Below are 11,127 nucleotides of genomic sequence, written 5' to 3'. Positions count from 1 at the left end.
GTTAATGGAACGCCTGGTGCGTTTCATAGCGGCGCTAAAGGGTGTTGGGTGTGGCGGTACCGAACGCTGACGACCGTGACAAAGCCTCTGTATTTAACGACCTGGGAATGAGAATGGGCTTGTATGATTATGAAGTTTTACTATATTTTAAAATACCTAAACCAGCACAGCATAACTGCATGCATACTCAGACATAAATGAGAGTCTGTGCTGTCTGTTTTGTTGCTGTTAATTCATGTGTCTAACCTCTGAGGCATTCAGTATCTTCGGGACATCACTACAGGTTTGTCTGCATTGCGTTAAAGACAGTGTGTGTTACAGTACGTTGTATATTGTCCTTATGGAGGTCAGTTTGTTGGCATGTGTAGGTGATACATATAGGCCTCCTGTTCTGTCATGCGTGCAGCCTGTTTCACTGGATGCGAGTAACATAATAATAATAATAATAATAATATCTTGGATTTATATAGCGCCTACCATGAAACCCAAGGACGCTTAACAAAGACATAAATAAACACAACAACTGTAACAGAAGCTAGAGGCCATAGGCCTTGGTGAAGAGGTGGGTTTTGAGGAGTCTTTTGAAGGTGTCCAGAGATGGTGCGTTGCGGAGCTCTATGGGGAGAGAGTTCCAAAGTGTGGGGGCTGTCACACTGAAGGCTCTGTCCCCAAAAGTTCTCATTCTTGTGTGAGGGACGGAGAGCTGACCCGTGCCTGAGGATCTAAGGTTCCGGGGCTGTGTGTAAGGGTGGAGGAGGTCAGATAAATACTGAGGAGCCAGGGCGTTGAGGGATTTGTAGGTGAGGAGGAGGATTTTGTAGGTGATGCGGGACTTGACCGGGAGCCAGTGGAGGTGGATGAGAGTGGGGGTGATGTGCTGCCAGGGCTTGGTGCGGGTGAGAACCCTGGCAGCCGAGTTTTGCACATACTGGAGCCTGTCCAGGGCTTTGAGGACATGTGGGAGATGTTCTGCTTGGTTGCACACACAAACCTGATGGGCAGAGAGGACGGCGAGGGCTTTGCCTTAGCAGGAGACCACTGCTGCACACTGCTTCCTTATCAGTAAATAGGTCACATTCACTAATTCTCTCCCACTGTGTCTACCTGTAAAGCCCCAGAGCAGAAAGACAGGCCTGGACGGACGGCTCTGTTTGTCTGCAACACACAAAGAAAGAAGATGCTCTGTAATCAAGTTCTGAACATTTCTCACTGAAAGCAATGTAGAATAAATAGATCCGTGGTTACAAAACTGGATGGAAATGTTGCCATGATCTAAATTATCTGCCATCTTTCCCCATTTTGTGAAGCGTAGATTTGCATCTTCTGCACGAAATGTACCCATTAAGCCTGTCTCTAGGCCACAAACGCTCTGTTCTCTCACAAAAGGGGATTACTGCGAGGTAATATTTGCTGTGTGAGAGAACAGCACACACTCAGAAGCGGTAGGCTTGCTAACAAAGCCTCAGGCCCTCACCCAGAAAAAAAGCAAAGTGGAGTGAGTTTGTGCTTGTTCACCCTTCAAATTTGAAAGCATACTAATATAAAGAGAGCATGTCATAGTAATTTCCTTCTGCAGAGTTTGACAACGCCATAAGCACCTGGAAATTTGGGTGAGATGTGTACCTATTATCCTAAGATGTCAACAATCCCAGAAACAAAGGGAGAAATATAGAGTAGAGAGATAGAAGACCCAAAGAGAGACAGAGGCTGGCCTTATAATGAAATACTGAATCTCAAAGTATCATCCTGTGCTATTTGCATGTGCACCTGGATGTGTTTGCAAGTAATCGTCTTTCTAGATTTGGATTTTCCCTCCGTCTGTTTGTGCTTTATACATGAAACTTAGCCGTAAATCCACATCCAACACTTCTCTGCTCTCCTCTGCAGTCAGAAAAGGAACACTGAGTTCAAGCTGCTCATGCATGACTAAGACCTGTTATGCAATTAAACAAAAACAGCCATTGATTTCACTCTTATCTGCCCCGATGCACAATGTTACACTGGATTCTGATTAGCTAATCAAGTCTATTTATTTTGTCATAGGGATCAATGTTGCACCACATTCTTATTTATCTCAGAAATTCAGTTTATGTAATACTAATATGCGACCGCAAATACGCTTTGAAGGAAATGCCACTCGGATTATGTATTTTATCAACACAATGAGAAAACCTGGATTATCTGCTGGTTGCCTGGTGAGCCCATGGTGGAGACAGGAAATCATTGTGCCTGTCTAAGACATACATGTGTTACAGTTTAAAGTGTACGGTTTAGTCAGATTTAATTACTTTTGGACAAAGCTAGCTGTTTCCCCCCTGTTTCCTGTCTTTATGCTAAGCTATCCTAACTGGCTGCTGGTTGTAGCCTTATATTGAATAGACAGATATAATAGGCTAAGTGAGTGGTATATTCTCATCTAGCTCTCAGAATGCAACCGGATCTCATGGGAAGGCGTATAAATAGCACAACGTTTTACACGCCGCGGGCTTAACGGTGTGAAACGACATTTTGAGTGTCATTTAACGCCATGACGTTACTGTGAAACAGTCGCGGTTATGTTTAGGCAACAAAACTCCAGTAACGGCCACAGTTTAGAAAACTACATAGGTTTAGGGAAAACGTCATGGTTAAGCTTAAAATAATACGTTAACTAGATAAAATATGTAAGTAAACAACGTAACATAGGTGCGGAAAACACGTCACAAATGTCAAAATATCTCAACAACACTTTGGGACGCGAACACCGGTCTCCTGCTTGGAAGTCTTGTGTTCCACCTCCCCTACCATGACAAAACATCACTATTTGACGCCCTGGGAATACGAGTGATGTAAACAATATATACCATATTGTTTTATGTTTATGAAAGAATTAACAAAACTTGCATGGAATAAACATAAAGCAACACAAGAAATATAAGTTGCCCGTCTACTGTCTTTATTGTTACATCATGTCGGGCCAGAGGTTAGATCGAAAACTAACAATGACCGTTTATCACCAAAAGTCAAGAAAAACTGAGAAAAATATAACAGTATCAGTTTAACCAAACTACATTTATTTGCAATTATTGTGCAAGTTATACAAAACACACTATATATACATTGAAAATAATTAAAATATATAAATCGGAATTATATGGGTACATCGTAGAATACTTTGTATTCGACGTCACTAGCTCTCAGCGAAGCACATTCACGCATATGCGTTTGCATTGCAGTCAGTACAGATTACATGGCATGCACATGACATGCCAAAAGCAACAAAAGGCGTTATGATTAAAAATGTACAAATTATTGTGTCATTCATACGTCATTTGGTGACACCGGGCTGCAGAATGAGTAAACTCTGCCCTTAAAGACAGGCTTGGTAAAGATCTTAGAAACCTTTTTTGTTATATTAGTTGAAATTCTCATTACATCCCGCCAGCAATCAATAAATCAAATACTCAAAAAAAAGGAAAAATACGGTGTCTGTGGCTTGTATTGTAATAACCTGTCTACCTACCTACCCACCTGTCTACCTGTGTGCTCTCTGCCCGTGCACTCATTGTGCATCACTTCCACAAGCTGCTAACTTGACAGCTGTGAGTACTAACAATAGCCATGTTCGGCGTACATGTTCATTATGATGTGTTTATGTTCGTAATGATAATAGTGGGGGAGTGGCTTTGGAGGGAGGCCTGAAACGACGGACTGACGGTGTTGCTGACTTGGCGACTTTCTCTCTAAATTTAGAGACTTTCGGATCCAGTGCTGCTAGCTTCTCTCACTGGAAAGAGTTGGCAACACTGAGATCAGTTTTTTGGTTGAATCATTTTTAAAAATCTAATGTACTCTTGCTAGTTTCTCAAGATCACCCGCCCTTCTTTAATAAACAAATATTCCTAGGAGAAAGGATTGTCTTGTCTTTTTTCTTTGTGAAACTACCTCAGCTGAGCACTACTGCAGGTGTGCATAAAAACGTTTATGTAGCTGTGATCAAAAAGACAAATCCTTGATCTAAATGCAGAGAAGAAGAAGAAGAGGCAAAATATTCACAATCATTCAGACGAGATCTTTCATTACATTCCTGAGTGTCTGAGTGGGGATTTAACAGAGGCGTAAAAAATCAGTCCTGGCTAGTCGCCTTGACCTGTCTGTGGCATTGGATTTATCTGAAAGCACATAGTCATCCATCCATTACCAACTATAATTAGAACATGCATGTCCACACGCACACACACACACACTCGTAGCAAACCCAGTGTATTGATCAGTTACTGGAGCATTTAGGCTGTGACATCACAAGAGGTGTGTTCATGTAGATTGAAAGAGAAACGGTTCAGCAGGATAAACGGGGTGAGCAGAGGTAGGATCTCCTCTGACATCTTATGTAACGATCACAGTGCGATACAATCCCTCTAGCCCAAATTCTGATGCGCTCTTAATGGGATTTTTGGGTGAACTCTGCACCGCCCAAATCTCCCTATCTAATCCTTCCTGATAAGAGTTATGCAGGCTGCAAAGAAGTGTTCATCAGATGCAAATGAGAACCCTAATCCTGTTTTATTATGCAATATATTCCTCAGTAGTGCAGAGGAGCAGAGATGGACTGAACTGCAGTGACCCATCCACCCAAAAAACTCTGCTCCAACTTATCATCCCACACAAGGGTGTACTGTGGAGCATGTAGTGCAGCTGGGAAAACACATAGGCACATAGGCACATAGGCACATAAACACACACACACACACACACACACACACACACACACACACACACAAGTCTCCAGATTACCCAATGAACACACACCTCAGTTGGTCCGAGAGCTGTAGCGTTCCGTGGTACAGGATTACATGTTATTGGGAAACAAACCTGAGTCCCCTGATAGAGAGCGGATGCAGTGCAGCCGACCTGCAACAACAGCGATGTGTTTTTCCACTTCCCTTCCTATCAGCCTCTGCCATAGTAGCACAGGTTAATGATTGATACTTTGCACAGGCCAATCGATAGACTGTCACAGACCTGCTTGTCGTGTGACTGGAAAAATCCCATTTCAAAGAGGTTTTATATGGAGAGGAAGTCATATTGAGTTGACTTTCAAAACCTGGCATGTGTTTTGAAGCATTCGTCTCAGATAAGGATGCTCGGCATTTTTTGCAGCAGGTGGCCAGTTATATCAGCTGGGAGATGTGTAGATAGCCAATCCAGGCAGAGCATTGTGAATCCCTTTTATCCAGTGATTTGCATGCAGGGGTGGGCAGTGACAGCTTGGCTAGGTCAGGCCAAGATTGGCCAGACGGGCTCCCCATTAGACCCGCCACTCTGCCTGCCCATAGGACTGAACATTGTGTGCCTTTTGCCTGCTCTAGTGCTGCATCGATCCAGACACACACAGCACGAAGCAGGGAGGCCAAGGAGGCATAGGGGCAGTGAGAGCAGCTGCAGCGCGACTCACTAGACTGCAGCCACATTTAAAAGACAGGCCTGAAACCCATGCTGGTAGGCTTAATGCTGTTGGCTGGCTGCGTTCTACTCGAGCCCATTATTGCTACACGTCAGTGCACCATCCACTGTGTAGTTTAGCTGAAGGGAAACTGAAGAGGGATGTAGGCCAACACGCTGAGCAATCTGTGTGAGTTTCAGGTTCAGCTGTGATCAGCCTGTGATTAATGGCGAGTGCTGCTGTGACACACACTCTGAGAGAAGAGGCCAATCAATTCTATACGTACCGCTGCACCGGTGTGACCCGATGTGAGATGAGAGGCTTGATACTGCGGCTGTCGGGGACTGGAGAGAGCTGCTAAAAGTCAGCGAATGGAAATCTCACTCTGTTGAAGATAAGTCTGGAAGGAGAGATAAGAGGAATGTTATGTAATTGTGAAAATGAAGTCACAGATGTTCAAGATGGGAACATTATCACGACCTCCACTCGAATATATACACACAAATGCACTTGATTTCATAAAAAAACACCAGTGTTTACATGCATACATACAGTATGTCACAACACACATGTAGATAATTAACACGTGACCCACAACGTGCACAAAACAGAGACAAAAGTATGTTCAGACAGCAGAGTGCTGATAATGATGACACAGGACGTCCTTGATCTTATTTGAAACCCAAATATTATGAGTAATAAGACCTTGCAGACAGTAAGAAGAGAGTGAGAGGACAGAGGTGCAGTAGTAATATAACCACACATCTAGATAGCAGATATTATACACAGTATTTTAAATAGCAGCTCTCATATCTATCAATGTCTGTCCACCTCTGTCTCTCTATGGTGTAATGCTTTGGACAGTCTGTTCTCTGTGTAATTATCAGACTTTTATGGACTCTTTCAGACATTGAACACTGAACGTCTCCAGGATTTCCGTCACAACTGTGGAAGAAATCAGCTTCCAACTTTGACCTTGTGTTTTAATCTTTATGGTTTTATTGCCATAAAAAGAAAAAAAAAGTTTCCACTCAAGTTTGTCAATAAACTTTTAGGAAGTGACTTAGGACTGTAAGATTTTATTTTTTTAAAAGAACTTCGGCTCAGGATTTTAGGTTGTTTACAGGATTTATTTCAATCCTTTACAAACTTCTGCTCGAGAGAATGGAAGATGCTCTTTTTTCTTGGTACTACCTGAAAACCATGAGATGGGACAGACAGTTCCCTCTGAGTTAATGGGTACGAGGAAGCACATTTCAGTCAAAGACCAGAGAGTCTTAGAAATGAAGCAATCATACATGAGTAGGAGAACACATAGCGACTATCTATAAAGAAAAAGAAAAGTTTTCCACTCATCAAACTTTTGAGAAGGGACTTTCCTAGGACTGTAAGATATATATATATATATATATATATATATTAAAGGGACTGTTTGTAACTTTTTAAGCGTATAAGTGTACCGGGTCGGGATCCCATGCGCGCTCGCGTGTGGCCGGAGTCTCTGCTCCTCTGCCTGCCTTCACTCACACACCACGCGCGTTCTCGCTGTCTCGCTCCACCTCTAGATGAGCATGCGCGCACACTACACACTGCAGAAGAGTTAGTTTAGCTCTGAGAATATCTAGTGAATGGTGGACGTTTGTGCAGAAATAAATTCTGCAGCTCCTCCAGACCAACAGAGGTTTTCCGTGTCTTGTGAAGTGACGGGGCTCCGCAGCGAGAAACATTATCGTCTCCGACCGGGTGCCGGTGTCTCCCTGCGGGCACAGTCGGGAGGCGATAACGTTTCTCTTCCTGCTTCAGCCCCGGCACCGACCCGCTTTTGCTGAAGCAGGAAAAGCCGACACTAGGATCAGCAGTGATTCATGGAGAGGCCTTCGTCTGGTCAGCTAACATTACTGCCAAGCAGGTGAAATATAGAGTGATATTGTGGTTTTAGCTGACGTGTGTCGCCTCACTGTTTTAGGCTCGTTCATGTCTATGTAGAGCGAGCAAGCGTGAGCCTGATGCTGACTTTCGTTGACTTAACGGCCACAGGTGTCGCTGTTAACAAGCATTTCTGAAAGTTACAAATAGTCCCTTTAATTGAACCTCGGCTCAGGATTTTAGGTTGTTTAAAGGATTTATTTTAATTAGGGCTGTCATTGTTAATGCGATAATAATGCGTTAATGCAAATTAGTTTTATCTTTCGGAGGTTGTAGCGGGCTCAGTTTTAAAACTAGAGTGAAGATACTGGTCTCATACGAAAACCTAGAAAACGTCATACCTTAGCGCAAAGGAGGTTAAATAACGCGCCATACTTGCGCTCAATTTTGGTGAGAAAAAACTGTCATGGCCATTTTCAAAGGGGTCCCTTGACCTCTGACCTCCAGATATGTGAATGAAAATGGGTTCTATGGGTACCACGAGTCTCCCCTTTACAGACATGCCCACTTTATGATAATCACATGCAGTTTGGGGCAAGTCATAGTCAAGTCAGCACACTGACACACTGACAGCTGTTGTTGCCTGTTGGGTTGCAGTTTGCCATGTTATGATTTGAGCATATTTTTTATGCTAAATGCAGTACCTGTGAGGGTTTCTGGACAATATCTGTCATTGTTTTGTGTTGTTAATTGATTTCCAATAATAAATATATACATACATTAGCATAAAGCAGCATATTTGCCCACTCCCATGTTGATAAGAGTATTAAATATTTGACAAATCTCCCTTTAAGGTAAATTTTGAACGGATAAAAAAGTTGGTAACATATAAAGAATAGTGAGTTAGAAGCACAACACAGATTATACCTCCAGTTGTCTTAATGTGTGCCGACAAGCTTCTCTGGACTAATTAAGGCTAGATCTAAATTTATACCAGATTAATTCTATCAAAGCCATCCAGAAACACCCCGTCAAGATCTAGGAAACGAGGACAGTTACGTTGATAACATGTTTGTTTTCTGAACCTGTTGAGTCATTTTAAACACACAAGCACCTTTGGGTGAAAGGTTTCTGTATTAGTCCTGTTAGGAAACCTCCAGATTCCACAGCGTCTGATCCTCTTATATCACCACCAAACTCCCAGTTTTATCTCTGACCCCATACAAGCAAATTCAATCACATCAAACACACAAAACACAACAATGTCCCTGCCACATCATTTCTCTGCAGAATATCCCGAGAACAGATAGTATTTTTTTATCGTTTGTCTGAGGGCGAGGAGCAAGCAAAACAGGTTACATCACATCATAGAGAGGATGGCTCATACACCCAACACACACCCACACACACATGTACACAAGCAGAGCCCTGTAGGTCTGACGATGCTCCATTCACAGATGGTGAGAGGACTGCAAAGCAAAGGCAGATGGTCCTCTCCTCTCCTCTCGCCTTGTTCGCCGTGTTTAGTGCAGGAATGCTGGTAAAGGTCAAAGATTCAAGATCTGCAGCCATGCTGATAATTGGATTCTTCCTACAATGCAAAGATATTTAATTTTATTACTACTTTTTGAAAACAAGATTACTACAAAGCACCATTCAGCGACATTTAATAATGATGATGATACTTGTTGCTGCTCTAACATCTGTTCTTTGCATTAATAGAGTGCTACAGGACAGGAATGAGTCCTACAACCCGGAAATTAGTTAGTTATTTTAGCACTTCCAGTTCCGTCGTCTGGAAGTCAGTGTGTTTTATGAATGGGTTTTTAGTAGGGCTGTCAGTCGATTCAGATATTTAATCGCAATTAATTGCATGATTGTCCATAGTTTATCGCGATTAATTGCAAATTAACTGCACAGTTTTTATCAGTACAAAATGTACCTTAAAGGGAGATTCGTCAAGTATTTAATACTCTTATCAACATGGGAGTGGACAAATATGCTTGCTTTATTCAAATGTATGTATATATTTATGATTTGAAATCAATTAACAACACAAAACAATGACAAATATTGTCCAGAAACCCTCACAGGTACTGCATTTAACATAAAGAATATGCTCAAATCCTAACATGGCAAACTCAAGCTGAACAGGCAACAACAGCTGTCAGTGTGTCAGTGTGACTTGACTATGGCTTGCCCCAAACTGCATGTGATTATCATAAAGTGGGCATGTCTGTAAAAGGGAGACTCGTGGGTACCCATAGAACCCATTTACATTCACATATCTTGAGGTCAGAGGTCAAAGGGACCACTTTGAAAATGGCCATGTCAGTTTTTCCTCGCCAAAATTCTGCACAAGTTTGGAGCGTTATTTAACCTCCTTCGTGACAAGCTAGCTTTAAAACTGAGCCCACTACAACCTAAAAATTGCAAGTTGCTTTTATATGCTAAATAAATTAGTGGCGTTAAAACAGATTTGTGTTAACAATTATCGCGTTGACTTTGACAGCCCTAGTTTTAAGTTAGCCTGAAATAAGGTCTGTAGTTAACACAAGCTTAACAGATTTTAAGGTTTGTTCTACGATTTAAAATATGTCAATAAATATCCCACTCGTGAATTTTGAAGCTTTAAAAAAGTAGCTAAATGAGACTACTAAATGTCATCACGCCAACTTGTCCGCCTTTACAGCCTTGTTGCGTATACTCGCGCTCATGCGACCGTGGTGTAGTTTGTTTATAGCCTAACGTTAGCTTTTTACTTCTGCTGATTGCATTCACACTTCAAAAATCTTAAAGGTGGTGTTCATTTGTGGAGATTATCTCATGGAACAAAATGTGTAAGTATCATCATATCATAAGTGTCAGAGTTTATCAATAATCCAAAATCCAATGGAAAAATCCCATTGGCTTTTTGTCGAGGGAACCAGAGCGATGCTAACTTCCTGGTTGGCCTACAAAAATACGTCATCCCTGGAGCACTCTATATGTTCAATTGATAAGCCTGTTATCATTGGAGCTGCTGGCTGTAGCCTACATCATCCTTTAATGAGAAAAAAAAAGACTAATCTCAGGCCAGTGGTGGTGGCACTATTGTGCGTTACGTAATAATACCGTCACATCCCACTAACACTCTACCCTCGGAGTAAATCATTCAAACAGCAGATCCCATCTGTCCTGCTCACAGGACGTAATTGTCATGCAGGAGTGTGTCTAGATTTATTTTCTTTATACACTAACCTTGCCTTACTTTTGAACAGCGTTGCGTGAACATCCTCGGAGATGACGCAGGAAGACAGAAAAATCTTGGAACAGAAAACAGTGAGATGGCACAGCCAGTTCACTCCAAGTTAATGGGTATGAGGAGGCAGAGAAGTTTAGAAATGAAGCAATAACACATGAGTAGGAGAACGCAGAGTGACTATCTGAACATTTCACCTTTACTTATCACACCGAACCACAAAAAGATGTCATTATGTAAACACTGGCCGCTGCACTGGAGACACAATCACAGTGGAGGCCTCTTTCACAACGCTGTGAAATACCTGAGTTGCGTGGTATCTGACATGAGCAGGGTGTGTGTGGATAACACAGCTCCTCTGAGGGTCAAATGGTCACTGAAATTAAACGTGGGTGCAAGATCTCATGTCTGCTCCTGATCCGTTCTGCACCTTGGCTTTAGGTTTAGTGAGACAGACTGCCTCTTATATAACAGCAGGGACTGTATGGAAAACAGCAGAAGCAACAGAGATGAGAATTAATCATTATGACGGCTAGCGTTATAGAGAGCGGGCCATATTGCTTTTCTAAGTCGTGTTATGTAATGCTCTCTGGATGTA

The 11,127-nt window shown here is 42.3% G+C and overlaps 1 long non-coding RNA gene across 1 annotated transcript; it reads right to left on the bottom strand.

Moving 5' to 3' along the window:
• Positions 1-959: 959 nt before the first annotated feature.
• LOC141758525 (uncharacterized) lies at positions 960-10,670 on the bottom strand. The gene is made up of 3 exons (XR_012591884.1): positions 10,539-10,670; positions 5,709-5,822; positions 960-1,155 (listed from the first exon to the last, which is right to left on the bottom strand). It is a non-coding gene; the product is annotated as an uncharacterized LOC141758525 (long non-coding RNA).
• Between the last annotated feature and the right edge of the window lie 457 nt (positions 10,671-11,127).

Source organism: Sebastes fasciatus, chromosome 2 (assembly GCF_043250625.1).
Source record: "Sebastes fasciatus isolate fSebFas1 chromosome 2, fSebFas1.pri, whole genome shotgun sequence".
Lineage (NCBI taxonomy): Eukaryota > Metazoa > Chordata > Actinopteri > Perciformes > Sebastidae > Sebastes > Sebastes fasciatus.
Note: the sequence above shows the minus strand (reverse complement) of the source record. Positions and strands in the feature narration are given on the sequence as shown.